This window comes from Tenrec ecaudatus, chromosome 8 (assembly GCF_050624435.1).
Source record: "Tenrec ecaudatus isolate mTenEca1 chromosome 8, mTenEca1.hap1, whole genome shotgun sequence".
NCBI classification, from domain to species: domain Eukaryota; kingdom Metazoa; phylum Chordata; class Mammalia; order Afrosoricida; family Tenrecidae; genus Tenrec; species Tenrec ecaudatus.
In genome coordinates, this window is record NC_134537.1 from 1,906,410 (window position 1) to 1,924,387 (window position 17,978).

The window sequence follows — 17,978 nt, forward strand, 5'->3', positions numbered from 1 at the left end:
CACAGTCCTTGGGTTACACGGTTGCTTGTTTTAAGATGGGTGTTCAAAGAGTCCAGATGCCATCCTTTCTGATATCTGGACACCGTCTCATTTCTTCACCACCTTCTACTATAGCACCCAGAGCTTCAGTGACCTCTCCATGGAGGCAATTATTGAGTAAGGTTATATCATAAGAATACATTGCTCCCAGGTTAGGGTTTAGGAGTAAGTGTGAGCTCAAAATCCATTCATATATCTAAAGTGTATACATGTCCCTGGTCCACATTAGCACCAGCATTATAATTCTATTGGGGGATATTAAGACTAACCCCCTGGGGAATATGTAATTCTATTAAATGGACTGTTATTTTAGTCAGGGGTATAGAACTTTAAAAACTGGTGAGAAAGGCAAATATACATGTCTAGCATGGCTTTTTAGACTAAAACACATGGATGTAAGTGACCAGACCCTTTTACTCAAACAGTGGGTATTGGAGATAGGACAAATTTCTCAATACTGCGCATTCACAAAGACAGACCTATGCTGGTTGGACTAAGATGTGTAATAAGACATATAATAAGTGTGTGAAAATAGCAGTCTTAAATTGTCAATTATTGGATGCCCTTAAACAGGAGATTTGAACCAATGCCATTTCTGATGAACCGTTCATTTCTTTTGCCTTCTTTCAATTGGATTTTAAAAATTATTATTGAGGCGTTGTGGGATTCTATAGATTTTAGAAATTGTTCCCTTGTCTGTTGTGTAGTTGCTAAAGATTTTTCTCCAGTCCATGGACTCTCTAAGTCTTTTTTTAAAAAGGCTCTTTCCAGTTTATTGCAGGAAGGAGCTACACTAGTCCAAGTTCAAAGTGGACCCCAATGGTTCCATCATACAAGCTGTGAGGTTTTAAACTTGTGACAAGGGACAGAGGGAACGTTTTCACTCATTGCTAGGAAACCCTCCCTTCAGCATCAGTGAGCCACAAGCACTTAAAATCCATGGATCTTCAGCTGGCCGTCCTTAGTCAGTCCCATCCCTACAGGGAACTGGCCTAGGTTCCTGCGCTGGTCACCCTGGAGCTGGGCCCCTTCTCCACACTCTGGATGCTCAGTCCCAGTGCCACCGCAGGCCAACGTCTTCTTGAACGCGTCCCTCGTTTCTTTGTGTCGTCACCGTCAGCGGTCCCTTGCACGGGGGTCAGGCTCTTCCTGCCATCGCGCTGTTGAATTCTTACAAGGATACAATCCCCGGTCCCCGCGGGCAGCAGGTCTCACCCTGACTTTCACTAGGAAAGGGGTAGAAATATTGGAGGTCTGGATAGCAGATACAGGATAGGATTCCTTTAAAATGTTTTTAATTACTTATTTTCAAAAATATATATAATATCATTTCATAATTCAGAGACGTCAAGCAGAACTGCACGATTACTACCACCACCAGTTTTCAAACATTCTTTTTCTACATGGATTCCTTAACATGGTCTCTCCTTGACCCCCACCCCTCTGCTAATGTGTCCCCCTCCCCATGAAACCCTTATTCTACTTGGTGTCTCTATGCTATAGAATCTTTTGGTTCATCACATTGTGATAGGTAGGTGTATTGTGCCAACCCTGCCAATTGACACATGTGGGATTGATAAGGTGACAGACTAATTGAAGGGCAAAGAGATAAATGGCTCAGCGAGCCTCACCTTTCTGGCTCTTGATTGGATCAGTGTGTGGCTGCCTTAGCTAGTTCTCTGCCTCAATTTGGGAGCTACACTTCCACGGTATGAGGTTCTTTGAGATCTGCTTCGCCACACCGCTAGTCTAGTGTATACATCCCTTGAGCTGGGCTCTGTCGGACTTTGTCATCTGGTGACTGTTGGTGACCTGCCCTGCTGTTGGCTGCCTGTGACCAGACTGCTTGCATTGCTCTACAGAAGACTCAGCTGTCTGCTTCCTTGATTTTCAACCATCAGCCCTCGTGAGTTGAAGGACCGCCAGTGTATTAACTGTCCCAGGGAAGTGAGTGGAACTGAGCTCTCTATACTGCTCTGTGGACTAACTAGCTGTTTATTTCTTCGTGTTGTATATATCTAGGCGGCGGCGGGAGAAGGCGGGCAGGGAGGGCGGAGGGTCAGGAAACAAGAGAGCTGGAGTGTGCGGGTGCTCAGTGACTGGCGGATGAAGTCTTTTGATGTACTTTTTATAAGCGGCTTATTTTTAGTAGGTCCCAGTCATCCATTTGCTTTTCACTGTGTGTGCCTCCCGCATTGTATTTCATGGTCTGTGTATGCCCTGCAACAGGGCTCTTAAGTTTGGGCTCTTTTCTCACTGATGGCCCTTATAGTTTGGAGTTTATATTTAGGCCTCTGATCTATCGTGATTTCTTTTTTGTACACGAGGCAATTGTGAGGCCTGTTTCACTCGTCTGCAAATCCAGAGATTCCAGCACTGCTTTCGAGGAAGCTGCCACCCCCCCCCCAAACCCCCCATTTCATGTTTTTTGGTCCTTTGTTGAAGATCATCTGCCTTTAGGTAGATGGACGACTACTTTTTTTTTCCTGGCTGTAATCAATGTGTATATTCCACACTGAGAAGCAGTATGGAGAAATGGAAACAGAGATACTTTGGTGACAGATGGACTTGGGTAAAAATTCCTGCTTCAGGTGTTTCTAGCTTCCAGATCTTTAGTGAAAATGTAGCTCTCAGAATCTAAAATCTTTCATGTGGCAAATAGGAGGAAGGATAATTGTACTTACAAATCACTGATTCAGTATCAATGTATAAATTATTTAGTGTCTAGCATCTAGTAGGTACTTAATCGATTAGGTATGTTCTTTGCACCTTCTATGGTTTTTCATATGGCATTATATTATAAATATTTGGAAAGACTAGTATAATTTTAATAATTATAATTTTATTTGCTTTATAACATTTCAGTCACTTTGTGTTCTATAGTTTTCTTTCTTTTAAAAATGAATTGGAAAGGATTTTTTTCTGTTTTATCAGTGAGATCAGTTGTATTAGTTCCATTACTTGGATGAATTCTGAGACTGGGCTAGTATTAAATCCACACTATATTCAGACTGTGACGATTTGGGGATGCAGGGACTTGTATTGCCCTATCGAGTTACATTGCCACATCAGAACCTGGTGCAGATGTGCGTGCGCTTCACGGGACTGGGCGACGAGGACTGCGAATGAAGAGCAGAGCTTCTCTAGTCAGTCTGTGCGGGGCATCACCTCCAATCAGCCACTCAGGTGTGACTCTGGGCAATGGCCTAACCTCTACGGTGATCTATTTTCTTGTCTCTGTAAATGGAAATCAATGTATATTCTTTCAGAGTATTTAAGATAAGTTAATCAGAATCTATACAGTTTCCGGTTTAAAATATGCACTCAATGTTAGTCTTTTAAATGTTAGTTTATTGTGATGTTTAGTGTGTCGGTTCTATTGCTATACTAAACTGACTTAATATGCTTCACGTTCTTGTACCTGTCTTTTGATAGGAATTTGCTTCCCCTTTATGCAACAGTTCAGAGGCAGAAACATGTCTAGAACAGATTGGTGGATTGGCTCGATGGCATCATCCCAAGCTGTCTGTCGGCATTGTTGATGTGCTACCCCACGGAGCCAGGTTTAGTGCTGGCTCTCAAATACTACAGCAAGTGTGTAGCAGAGTGGCTTAAGAGTTGGTGGAGATCAGCTTCCTTTTTGAGGATGAGACTCAGAATTCAGATATAATAGTCATGTTCTCATCATTGGATGTACCTTATTCTGTTAAACCCAATAGGCCACTAGCAGCCCCGGTGGCTTATTGGTAAGTGTTGGACTGCTAACCACAGGCCAGCAGCTTGAACCCATCAGTCCCTCCAAAGGTGAAGGAAAAGGCCTCTACTCCCACAATAATTTGCAATCTCAGAAACCCACAGTGGCAGTTCTACTTAGTCCTATTGGACCACGATGAGTCAGAACTGGCTCTATGACAGTGAGTTTGGTTTGCCTTTGAGTAATATGCTACTAAATATAAGACATCCAATTATTTTACATAATTTGATCAACAAAACTACGCTCAGCTATTTCTTAGGAGGGAGGGGCAAAAAGAGGAGCTGATCCCAAGGGCTCAATGGAAAGTAAATGTCTAGAAGAGTGGAGTGATGGCAGCTCATGTACAAATGTGCTCGACACAACGGAATGCATGGACTGTTATGAGTTGTAAGAGCCCCCAACAAAGCGATCTTAAAAAAAAAGAAAAAGAGCACTCCATGACTCTCGGGTTTTATTTCAAGGCACTGACACTCATTCTGTAATCTTCACATTTAAAGAAACTCATACATTTATTTTCCCTCAATGGAATAACATGCCATAGGAAGTTAAGCAATTTCTTTATGAAGTCAGAACAGAGTTTCAGACAAACGGATGGTCACTGATGGTTCTGGGTGAGTGTATGAATCATTCACGGCAACTCCTGCAGCTCGCCATTCTCGTCCCCTTCCCTTCGAATGGCTCCTGGGTTTAGTTGCACTGCTTGCATTGTACAAATAACAGCAATGCGTATAAATTAAATTAAGTGTTGATGATATTCACAGTTATGGACAATAGATATTTTTCAAAATGATCAAATCTCAAGCTGCACAAATGCATGCCCAGAATAAGCACTATATGTTCAACCTTCTTTTCAGCTAATTGTCAAGATGGGGTTTTTATTTTTTCCTATTTAGACTCAACAAATCAGTCCATTATGGTTCATGAGCACTGGCAGAAAGCAGGAGACTCCCGAGTCAGAAACAAAAGTTTTATTCTTCATAGCACAGCAAGCAATGTGGGCAGCAGTGTATCTGCATTGGTTTTCTTGCCTCCCAGTTTCATGGGGACAGACACTGATTCCAGTTAGATGCCATACATACAGTGGATTTGCACCACGACTGAGGGATTTGAAGAATCCTCTGGTTTTATTGTAAACAGCAAGCATGCTTGCTCTTTGGGAGCATATTCCTCGTGGTAGCTTTTGGGTTTCTTATTTGTCTGGAAGACATAACTTTTCTGAGTAACTTAAGTTCCAAGCTCGAAGGATGTCTCAGAGCTAGAATCTCTGGGTTCCCCTAGTGTCTAGCAGGCCAGTAATCTCTTTCTGAGTGTGTGTGTGTGTGTTAATTTGAATTATGTTCTACTTCCCCCACCCCCAATTTAACCCAGACCTTCTAGTGTGTTCTTAGTGGCAGTTGGACACCATCTAATTCTTCTGAGTTCAGGCTAGTGGAGGCTCTTTCATGTGGTCCATTTGTCCTTTGGACTTATTAGTTCCTAAGTCTTCTGTTTTCCTCAGCCTCTGTTGCTCTATATGTCTTAGATAACTACTATCAAGCTGTTCAGATTCTCATCTAAGTGAGTGCCGAACATTATCTTTGGAAACTATTTTGTTGCCAATTGATCTGGGTGTCCCTGAGATTAAGGTCATTATCCTTCAAATTGAGTATCTCACCCTTAGCCATTTCTAAGAAGTTTTATAGCTGTGTCCCATATACTATGTTACATATGAATAGACTTGTTCCATATATCATCTGTTACATATGAATAGACTTGAAGTATGTACTGATGTGTAAGTGAAATATGCACCGCTAAAGGAAGTGATATCAAAACATTCATGATAAAATGACATTTCAATCTAATGAACATTTTCCATGACCTTCTTGAAGCACCTATGCAGAGGTGCAGGGGATACTCTCTGGTAATCTCCCTCAGCTATTTAGCATGATGTCTATCGATGAGCTCATGCTGTGCTGTTGTTATTCTCCAGATATGCTAATGTGCTTATTGAAATTTTCCTTTATTCTGGTTTATCTCAGTGTTTTCTTTTGCCTTGGTCCACTTTGTTTTCTCTCCCATTCGTATTCTTCCCCTCACCCAATTTAACACGTGTCTACTGTCTACTGCTCACCCATCCCTACTGGCCATCAAATGCTGTCTGCTTCTGTAAGCATGTTTTTAAAAATACAGTTTTATTAGGATAATCCAGCCATCATCCCATTCAATAGTTCAGTCGCATCAAGAAGAGTTATCCATCATGACCACAATCAGTTTCAGAACATTTTTCCTTTTTGTACTCCTTGATCAAAGCTCCCAATTACAGCCCCACTTTCCCTGCTGCGCCCCCTCCAGGGACCCTTCATCTAGTTATTGTTGCTGTAGATTTACCCATCCTCGGTTTCATATACTGGAAAACAGCAAAATACGTCACCATGGAGAGGGCTACCAACAACATTAAAATATAACAGAGCTAAATCCCGGTTTGAAAAATAACCCACAGAAAATATTAAAAACCAGATCAAGCTCAAAGTATGTCACAAGGGACAATTTTTATTCAGAAATAGCATTGTATTTGATAAATGTCTTATCATCATCAGTAGAGATGATCATGTGATTCTTTCCTATATTAATGTAGTGAATTATATTGATAGATTTTCTAATTTTGAACCTCCCTTGCATTCAGGGTATGAATAACATTTAAACATGATGTATTACTAGGTAAAATATTGTTGGGAATTTTTTTGTCTATATTAATGAGGAATGTTGGGCTATAGTTTTTATTTTCAGTGTTGCCCTTGCCTGGTGTGGTAGCTACATACCCTGTTGTCAATTAGAAGCTTAAGAATGAAGGGGTGGAGTTTAGCCTGTCAATCAGGTTACAGCTTGATAACCTCATTTGGAGGCACTAAGGAGATAAATAGCTCATTGGAGGCGGGACACACGCTCACTCCCTCCCTGGGAGACATTGCAGCTGACAAGACACATGGAACGACCTAGTGCCCTGAGTTAGAGGAGCCACATAGAGACCCTGCCAGCGCTGAGATGCTTATGATGCCACTGGATCCACAAGACTTCCCACCCACTGGCATGATCTTCCTGCATTCGGAGTCATTGCATGTGTTTAATTTGAGTCTGAAGAGGACTTTATAGATTGGCATTGGACATATGGGCTAATATTGGACTTTTGACTTGATCTAGACTGGTCTAGGATGTTCTCTCAATATTCAATTGCTCTTGTATATAAAGCTCTTTCTTATATACACATGAGTGTCTCTATGAATTTGTTTCTCTAGTCTACCCATACTAACACACCTGGCTTTGTTATCTTGGTTATGCTGGGTTCATAGCATGAATTGGGGAAATATTTCTTCCTTTCCCGTGTTCTTGGTTAGTTTGATAGGATCAGTGTCAACATATTTCTGAGTATTTGGTAGAATTATCCTGGGAAGGGGACTGTGCCTTTTATTGTTGTTGTTTGTGAGGGTTTTTTTAATGACCTCTTCAATTCCTTTTGTTTGTTTGTTTTAATGTCATTAGTTTGTGTTAGATTAGGTGGGTGATGTGTTCCTAGACATTTGTCCATTCCTTGTAGATTTTCAAATTTGTAGGGGTATAGTGTTTCATAACTTTTTTCTGTGATTATTTTTTATCTCATTTGGGTGTGTTGTAAAGTCTCCCATATTATTTTTTTCTGTGGTTATTTGTATCTTCACTCTTTTCTTTGTTCCTGTGCCGAGTGCTTTGTGATTTTGTGTATCTTCTTGCACAATTAACTTACAGTCTTGTCATTTTTGGGGGGTTGCTTTTCCATTTGATTTAGTTCTGCTTTAATCTTTCTTATTTATTTCTGATAATTCTAAGTTTCTTTTTAGGAATCTGGAATAGCTCATTGTATATTTTTCTGCACTGTGATGATATTATTATGAAATATTATGTAAAAAGAAAAACTAAATCCTCAAGTGTATTTTTTATCTTGGGCAATTTTGTTTCACTTGACATATAAAATAAGAACCTCAGAACACCATAGTTTTATTTCCTATCTTCCACATTTGTTCTACAAATGTCATAAAGTTTCTTCCTCCTACATTATAAATTTTATACTATAATATAATCCACATAATATATGTTCCCTTATCATGCAGTCAATTTAAAATTGTTTTAATTATGATTACTACATCTATAGTCTGGTGTTACTTCCACTTCTGTGTGTGTGTGTGTCTTTTGAAGACTGAGCTTTACATCTGGTATCATACATCTTGTCTCTTGAACATGCCCTTTAATGCTTCTTGTGGTGTAGGTCTGGTGGCAATGAATTCTCTTGACTTTTGTGTGTATGAAAAAATTCTTATTCTGTCTTTATTTTTCAATGATTTCAATGGTTGTAGACTTTGGGATTGACCTTTTTTCCTTTTAGTACTTAAACTATTTCCATTCTCTGGCTCAAATAGAATCCTGACAAGTAGCTACCAACATATATTTGTTAAATATATGTTGTTGTTTTTTCCCCTACAACTTCCTATTCATGGAAACATGTGTCTCAATAAGTGTATGTGTACGTGAGATAGATAAAGATAGAGAAAAGAGAAAGTTATAAAATCATGACCATTGTCTTTTCAATTATTATTTCAACTCTATTTTGTCTCTTTTCCCCTTTTGCGACCCCAATTGCCCTTAGAGTAGGCTGGTTTCTGTTGTTCTAAAGCTCTCGGGTGCTCTGTTATTTTTTGTGCTCTTTTTCTTCTTTTGTTTCAGCTTAATTTTTATTGACCTCTTTTCGAGTTCCTCAGCCATGTCTAGTATGATAAAAAGGACTTCAAAGGAATGTCTTATCTCAGAAATAATAATTTTTATATCTAGTATTCTCCTTCAAGTATACTTAAACTTTCTACTAAAATGTTTCCTCTGTTCATGCAAATGTGCTTGTCATCTATTAACCTGTACACGAGAACATATATTTTAACATTAATTAGTTGTGTTTAAGTAATATGGTATTCTCAGCATCCGTATACTATTATTGTTTAACCCTTGGTGTGTCTCTTCAGCTTTGGTTGAGGGTTAGATATTATATGTTACAGTTGTAGAGCCAGAGACAAATACTTTCTGTTGCTAAATATGACCATGCCCCATTTGATCTCAGACTCTTAATGTGGGGTTTGAGTTACTCTAGTCAGTGCCGGAGCTGGTTGGAACTTTTTCTTTGCTATTGTAACCTTTGATATGTCACAGGATTCAGATACTTCTAATTGATAAGACATCCTATTTAGTATTGAGGATGGGTGTCGTCAATTGGCTTTGACCAGGGCTTGTTACATGCTTTGTTTCCAGCATTCTCTCCCGGAGTCACAGTGGAAGTCTCTCTCCTTACTATTGCTCCTTTCTCAGTGATAGCTGATGTTTGCTCCTTGACTCCAGCTTTGTGATTGGGGTCAAGAGCAGCCCTTGCAGCTCTTGTAGAGTCTGTCTTAAGCAGAGCCTGTGCACTTGGCCTTCAAGGGAGGAAGCTCCTCAGGGATGCTGTCCCTACAAAAGCTCAGCAGTTGGTTCTGTCTTGCTTCAGTGCTTTGTCTTGGGGAGGAGATTTTCCTACCCTCCCAATCATCTTGCCTCCCCCCCTTGTTGTTGTTGTTGTCAGGTGCCATCATGTCAGTTCTGACCCACAGCCACCAGATGGAAGGAAACACCGCCTGGTCCTACACCAGCCTCCTTTCTTCCTGTGCCTGAGTTCACTGTTGTAGCTAATGGTGTCAATCTACCCCTGCGAGGGCTGTGTTAGTCCAGGTCGACTAGAGCAACAAATCCAGTGACACTCAATGTGTAAAAAAGAGCTTTACAAGAAGTCATTATATGTCAAGGAAACATCCCAGCCCAGGCCAGCTCAAGCCTGTAAGTCCAGTACTAGGCCACCAGACTCACAGAGCCACAGCAGTGATGCAGAGTGCAGGAATGTCACAGATCGGTGGGTGAAAAGATGTGTGGATTTAATGGTGGTGGAAGCATCAGGTCTCAGTGTGGACTACCAGCATGAAGATGAGTGGAGAGAGAGAGAGAGAGAGACAGAGACAGAGACAGAGACCAGGGTTATGAGAAGGCCACATGGAGGTACCATCAAGCTGTGACTTTTTGACATATTGAACACCACCCCTACACTTTTTATATATCTTCAAGTTGACATGGAATACTGTAACCACCACAAGGGCTTTCCTCTCCTTCACTGCCTCTATACTATGATGTCTCTCTTCAGGGGACCATCTCTTTTGACAACATGTCCAAGTATGTAAGATGGAGTCACTTGCCTGTAAGGAACACTCTGGCTGTATTTCTTCCAGGACCATTTTGTTTGTCATTTTAGCCATCCATGGTACTGTCAATATTCTTCGCCAGCACCAGAATTCAAATGCATTGATTATTCTTTGATCTTCCTTATTTGTCCAACTTTCATAGCCTTATGAAGTGATTGAAAATACTATGGCTTGGGTCAAATGCACCTTAGCCCTCAATGTATCAGCCTTGCTTTTCAACACTTTTAAGAGGTCTTATGCAGTAGATTTATTCAATTCAGTGTGTCCTTTGATCTCTTGGCCGCTACTTCAATGAGCATTGACTGTGATCCAAGCAAGACAAAATCATGGACAACTCCAAGCTTTCTCTGTTTATCATGTTGTTACTTATTGGTTCAGTTGTGAAGATTTTTGTTTTCTTTACATGATGTGCGAATCTATATTGAAGGCTGCAATCCTTGATCTTCCTCAGTGAGTGCTTCAAGTCCTCCTCACTTTCCACAGCAAGGTCATGTCACCTGCATACTGCAAGTTATTTAACCAGCCTTTCTGCAACCCTGATGTCACATTCTTCTTCTCTGATTATTTGCTCAGCATATAGATTGAATATATATGATGAGAGGATACAACCCTGCTGTATACATTTTCTGGTTGTAAACCATGCAGTATGTTCTCGCTCTGTTCAGACAGTTGCGTCTTGATCCACGTGCAAGTTCTGCACGAGCACAGGGAATTCCAATTGCTCTCAAGGTTGCCTGGTTTGTTATGATCCGTGTGATCAAATGCCCACAGTGTAAGCCCTATGAAGTGCCTAGGACGTTGTTAGATATGTCTCTCAATGGTGGTGTCATTGTGTATCATAGTGCTTCCTGTATTTACAGATTTTCCCTCCTCTTTGCCCAAGGACAGGTGAATTTTTGTTGTACCTTTTCTGTTGCTCACCATTTCCCTAAATCCCAGAAGCTTAAGGGATGGATCTTCTTTGTGGGCGAATAAGATACACAGTAGGAAGGGGTGTTCCATGCCTGTAAATGGTCACCATCAGTAAACCTATGCTACCAAAGAAGCTCTCTCCTGTCTCCTGCTCAGTCCCCACTTTTTAGAACACCTGGAAAAGCAATAGTGAATGTGAAGTCTTTTGTACCTATGACTCTCAGTTATTCTAAATTGATACACACACACTAATATATACTTTGACTTTAAGTAAGTCTTAAAATATTACGGCATCTTAATCATATTTATGGTGACTAATCTGTGCTTTGCTAAAGAGAAATAGCTGGTACATGTGTCTAAGCACTCCTCTGATGGGCTTGTCACTTCTTAGAATTCAGTTTGTTTGGCCGTGTCTTACCCTCAAAGCTGTAATGTTCTAGAAAGGTTGTGATTTCAACACCCTTCAGCTTTTTTCTTGGTAAACATAACACAAAACAAACAAAGATCCATTACAATAAGTACATTTTGACTCATGTAGATCCAATGCCTAGCGTCCCCATGGAAGACAGGACAAAGCGGGGCCTGCTCCTGCAACATGCTCACAATTGTTGGGTTGAGTCCATTGTTGCAGTCACTGTGACCCCACATCACTGCGGCTCTTCTTTTTCCTGAAACATGATGTTCTTTGCCAGGGACTGGTATCTCTTGATTAAATATCCAAAACCCAGGAGACAAAGTTTAGCTATCCCTTCTTTTAAGGAATATTATGCCTGTACTTTCCCCCAAACAGATATCTGCTTTTTTTCTGGCAGTCCATAGTACTTTTAATATCCTTCACTGATACTGTGATTCCAAATGCATTGACTTTCTCAGTCTTCCTCATTCATCCCCTCAATTTCCCACGGTGTGAGTCAGGCGCAGGTTCTCATTCACTGCTCTTGAGTCAATTCTAACTCATAGCAACTGATAGGACAGAGGAAAACGACTCCTGTGATTTTTAGAAAATATAAATTTTTAAAAGAGTAGAAACTCTCATCTTTCTCACTTGGAGTAGCTGGTGGTGTCAAGCTATTGACCTTGTGGTTGACAGTTCAGCTTATAACATACTATGGCACCAGGACCCCCTCAAGTGAACCTTAGAATTCTCAAAAGGACAGCATTTCTCTTCAACACTTTAAAGAGATCTTGTGCAGCAGATTTTCCCAGTGCAATATGTCATTTGGTTTCTTGGTTTTTGCTTCCATGAATATTGATGGTAGATCCAAGCATAATGAAATCCTTAACAACTGCAATCTTTTTTTTTTTTTTAATCATGATGTTGTCTATGGGACTAGTTGCTGGGATTTGGGTTTTCTTTAAATTGAGTTGTAATCCACACTGAAGGCTGAAATCCTTGATCTTCCTCAGCAAGTGCTTCCAGTTCTCCTTAGTTCTAGAAAGCTGGACTGAGTCATGTGCATATTGTAGGTTGTTCATTGCAGCATGGAAGATTTAAATTAAGGGAAGGGAAGAGGGGCCACAGGGAAGGGATGAGTCAACTAGGGTGCAGTAAACATGGATGAAACATACGATATTCCTCTGGTTCCTTGAGGTTTACTCACCCTCCACTACCATGACCCCAGTGCTGCTTCTCAATTCAGACTATACAGGAGCATGTGCACAGGTAGAGATAAGAGATAGGGGCTCATGACACACATAATCCAGGAAGAGGAGTGGGAATAGCGATACCAGAAGGGTAGGGAGAAAGTGAGGAGAGGCAGGGAGAGAGGGGGAACCGATCACAATGATCAACACACACCCAACCAAAGAACAACAGAAAGCACAGGGGTAGGGAGATGGTGGTTGGTGTAAGATAAGAAAATAATAATAATTTATCATCTATCAAGGGGGTATAAGGGTTAGGAGAAAGGGGAACAAAAGAGGAGCTGATACCAAGGACTCAATAGAAAGTAAATGTCTAGAAAAGAATGATGGCAACGTACGGTATGTACAAGCATGCCTGATACAATTACTGTATGGGTTGTGACAACAGTTGTAAGAGTGCCCAGTAAAATGATCTTTTAATAACAAACAAACAAATAAAACAACTTAAAAAATAAAAATAAGAAGGGCAGCCGGGAGAAGGAAGCTTGTCCAATCTGGATGCCATATTCTTCTTCATATAGACTGGATTCTGGAACTATTTGCTCAACATTCATATTGAATACATATGGTCTAAGGCTACACTCCACAACTCTGATGCACACCTTTCTGAATTTTAAACCGTGCAGTAGTCCTGTGCTTGATTGCAAAGACCACGTGTTGGTCCATGTACAGCTTCTGCATGAACACAATGAAGTAAGTATTCTGCAATTTTGACTCACAGCCATCCTAGGCAGGGTCTCGGTGGCTATCCATCTTTATCGGAGCAGACGGCACCGTCTCTACTGCAGAGCAGCTGGTGGGTTTAGACCTTGCGGTCAGGGCTCCAACACTTAGGATGCTAAGTCAGGGTTGGGGCCGGTGGAACACAATTACGTGTGCTCACACTGTGCATATGTGTTTCCATTTAGGATTGGGGTAACTATTTGATAGTTGTCTATTTTAAGTAGAAATGGAACTTCTACTTGGAAGCTGTTATTTTAGAAAATATATAACTAATTATGTAAAAAAGATGAAAATATAGACATATATGGAATCCAAAGCCAGAGTCCACACCCATCTCCACTGCCAGATCCAACCCACTGTCTAGAGTCACTATTGGTCAGGGTCTGGCTTTTGTGTTTACAAGTTATTTACATTCACGCTGGTCACAAACGCATCATCGTGCCTCCCCTTCCCCAATCATCACTGACTATGATGCTCACATCATTCTCTCATTAGATATTGATAAGAAAAAGGAGATAAACGAATAACTTCAGACATAAAATTCTATGTGGAAACGTCATTCATACCAGAAAATTCATAAAACAGCTCCACGATTTTTCCAAGATACTTTTGGACCCATGAATAATAGAAGCAGTGTGACAGGTCCCACTTTACTCTGTGCCACAATTGAACTTGATTCTGTGGGATTGATTTGAGCAATGCTGTAAGAGAGGCACCAATCCCAATCACCAGATACAGGGCGTCTGTTGACATGCTGACTCTTTCTTACCATCTGTTTTAGCTTTGAGTGCTATTTTAACAGAAATACCGCAAGTGGGTGACTTTAAAGAAAATGCATTTATTTTCTCACACTTCAGGAGACTAAAAGTCCAAATCAGGTTCTCCATGAAGTTGATTCCTTCCTTGTCCATAAACACTGTCTTCCCATGTGTGCTGAATCTGATGTTTTTATAACTTAGAAGCAAATAGATGAAGAATTCACTCTACTTGGCATGTTCTAACCATCACAACAAATACCATTATTTATACACAGACTTAGGCGTTAGGATTCTGTTGTCGTCATCTAGTGCTGCTATGACAGGAATACCAGAAATGAATAGTTTTAACAAACAGAAATGTATTTTCTCACGTTTTTGGAGAGTAGGAGTTTAAATTCATTCTGAAGATCTGGAGAGATCCTTTCTCTCTGCTAGCTGTGGAGAAACTTCCCGTGCCCTTTCAGCAACTGTGAGCCTGCTGTTCCCGGAGACCTGCACGTATCTCAGAATCCTCCTTCCCTTGTGCCCCGGAGGTTGTCAACACGGGAACCTCTGCCTCATTAACATATGGAGATTAGTGTTTGCAGCACATATCCCAACATAGAGGATATCTCAAGAGATTAAAAAACAGGGGACAATCACACGATACTGAGAATCAAGGCCTAGGCAAGTGGATGCACATTCTTGAGGGGCATAGTTCAGCACACAACAGATTTCCACACGTGTGTGTTGCGACGTGGGTTATGCAGTGTGAGGCTTTCTTTATCAGATTATTTAATATTGTATTATAACAGCTATATGTTCTTAGAACTAAAATAACAACAACACATTTTGATCAGCACATTGATAAGAGGAATAAATATGTGACTCAATATTTCATTGTATGTATTCTGTTGCCTTTGAATTAAACTGAGCTTTGATGCTTATTTGTAGATTTTATCCTACAGTGAAGATGGTTTAATTGCAGCATGGAAAATTTAAGTGAAAGGGAAGAGAGGCTGGGAGGAAGAAGACCTGTTACTATTGATAACTTATGATAGACGTGCTCTGTGCTAAGTCATTTGCATGTCACACTTTTTATCGCTAAGTGAGGGTTATAGTTGAAGATATAACTAAAATGTTCATTTGTTTATCCATTTACTTAGATATTTTTTTGAGCATCACAATTGTGTATATTATAGTGGGTCATAAAGAGAATGCAAAATGATTTGTAAATATAAATCTTGTCCTCATCATAGGAAACAAAACAAACTTATGAGATCATCTTTGAAAGGGAATGAATCAAATAATCCAATTAAAAAATAGGCAGAGGATATGGATAAACACTTCACCAAAGAAGACATTCAAGTGGCCAACAAACACAGGGGGAACTGCTCTTGATCATTAGCTGTTGCTGTTTTTGTGAAGTGCTGTCTGGCAGTCCGTGGGGTTCAGTCTCACAGACACCCTGTGTCCGGCAGAAGGAACTGCTAACTGGTACGGTGTCAATGACACCTCTGAGGGTCTTCCTTGTTTCCCTCCTCATGCATGATTTTCTTTCTGATAACATACTGGTCCCTCCTGATAACATCCCCATATCTATGAAACATAATCTTGCTATCCCGGCAGAAACTCTAAGAAGTTTTCTGATGATACTTTTTCAAAACAGATTTGTTTGTTCTCGCAGGGCAGTTGCTTTCAATATTTGTCACTTGCAGATGCATCGATTCTTCTTTAAGCGCCCTTATTCAAGCCTCAGCAGAGGCTAGTGAGTGCTTCCATGCTGCATTACTGCTTCGAAGCATTTCAACTGGTGTTCCACCAATTTCTGGAGCAGTGTTCTCTGAAAACGCCCTCACTGAGGTTTGAGCTTCTTCCTCCAATCCCACAGGTACTTGATCATATGCTACACCTCGATTGAAGGGTGATTCTTTTTAGTATAGCCATTCTGTATTTTCCTTCAATTTTCTTTTGATTCTTTGGAATCCTTCAATAGTGTAACTCAGTAGTGTAATCTGACACCCTGCCCCCATACATACAGTTCTTCTCATTCTGAGTTGTGCTCTATCAGCAAATGAAGGTCCTGAAAGTCTTGCTCCATCCATGTCTCTCTTCTTTGAGGAAGTACCTTTTTCTCACGTGAATTTTGAGTGCCTTCCAATGTAAGATACTCAATTTCCTAGCAATTATCTGACAATATTTAACTGCAATTCATAAGGTTTACAATGATTAATCCTTCAGAAATGGAGCGCTGATGTCTTCTTCCAAGTTATATAACATCATGTTTATGCTCAGTTTGATACTTTACATGAGCTGAAAATGCCTATCACTTAGCACCTAGATTTTGTAACAGAAAATAACCAGAGCCTTAGAGGTCCTCTCACAGCAGGTGGGACAGGGTGGTGCAGGACTTGCCGCTGACCATGCAATGGGTAGGACTTCAAAGAAAGAGCACATCTATCTCTTCCAGGGTGGGGGTGATAGGGCAAGCAGGGATGAAGAGAAAAAAGTTCTGGTTCCCTGGAGGATATAACATTGCAAGAACTGGTTTTTAAAAATGGCAGAGTTTGGAGACATGGATTTCCAGGACATTTATAAGTAGACTGCTGTGGGTGTAGGGAAAGAGGGAAAATGGGAGTGTGATGTTTCGGGACGTTGCAAAGGAGGGGGGATGAGGTCGATTACAGGAAAATCAGGGTGGGAAGCTGACGAGCTGGCAACTTACTGTGGTAGAGAATAGTGATTCATCCAACAAAGGTCAAGTTCATTCTAACATTTGTTTATGCCACTATGAATCTGTACTCCAAACTCTCCATTAACCATCTAAGAAAAAAGGATCTCTATGTGAAATATACCTGGCCGGTAACATTTACTTGCTAGCATTTAATATAGTTCAAAATTTTTATTCATTTACCCATTCTGAATAATTTTCATCAAAATATTAAAAAATTACAACTATCCATGCTAATTATATCTCTCTTTGTTTTGTTGGGGGAGATCTTCCAATTCTTAGGCTATGGGCAATATTTCCAGATCTCCCAGTCTCAGGAGAAGAAAATAAAAATCATTTCAAGAAAAGATAATCTTTTATTTCAGGTGAATATGTATGCTAAATATAAAATTCATCATAATATAAATCATTAGTCCTGTCATTTAAAAATGATAATGATCTCATTTACATGTGTATGACTTTTAAAATGCATCATACTAGTTCAATAAATTACATTCTGGATTATATCAATATCTCTTCAAGAAAATGAAGTTAAATCTTTGTAGTAACCAGCAGCTTAATTTTCATTAGGCCAGCTATTTGATAATTAGTCATGCACCATAAATCAAGTCCCCAAGTCTTTTCCTGGTTTCTTAATTGAAAATTATTGTTTCTTGGCTCGCTAGTTGAAAGTGAAGTAGGTGTGAGGGTGATCGATGTGGAATCTGGCACAAACAGTTTGAGACAGTCAGCACTTGATAGATCATTGCCCGGAAGGGGCTTGTAATGGTGGGTAGGCAGAATTCTCCAAATTAAAGATTTGCTTTTTAAAAATTGCACGTGCAAAGATAGCTCTTGTATACCAAGCCCTTCTTGGCATCTTGGCCACCTTATTATGATTATTTTTAATGTCTGCTAGAATCCCCCCATTTGCACCAGTAACTATGGAGACAATGCAAAATTAGTAGAAAATTCAACTTTTTGTTTGGGATGAATACATGACAATATTTCCCATTAATGTCGTGAACAAATATTGAATTTGTTGGTATTTTAGAGCAATTTGAAAATGTTGACTACAAACACTTTACTCATCCGACAGCTAATCTGACAGAACAGATGGCTGCCCAAGGATTGCCCCCAGTCATAAAATCATTTCAAATATGATACTGTGGAGGCTGAAT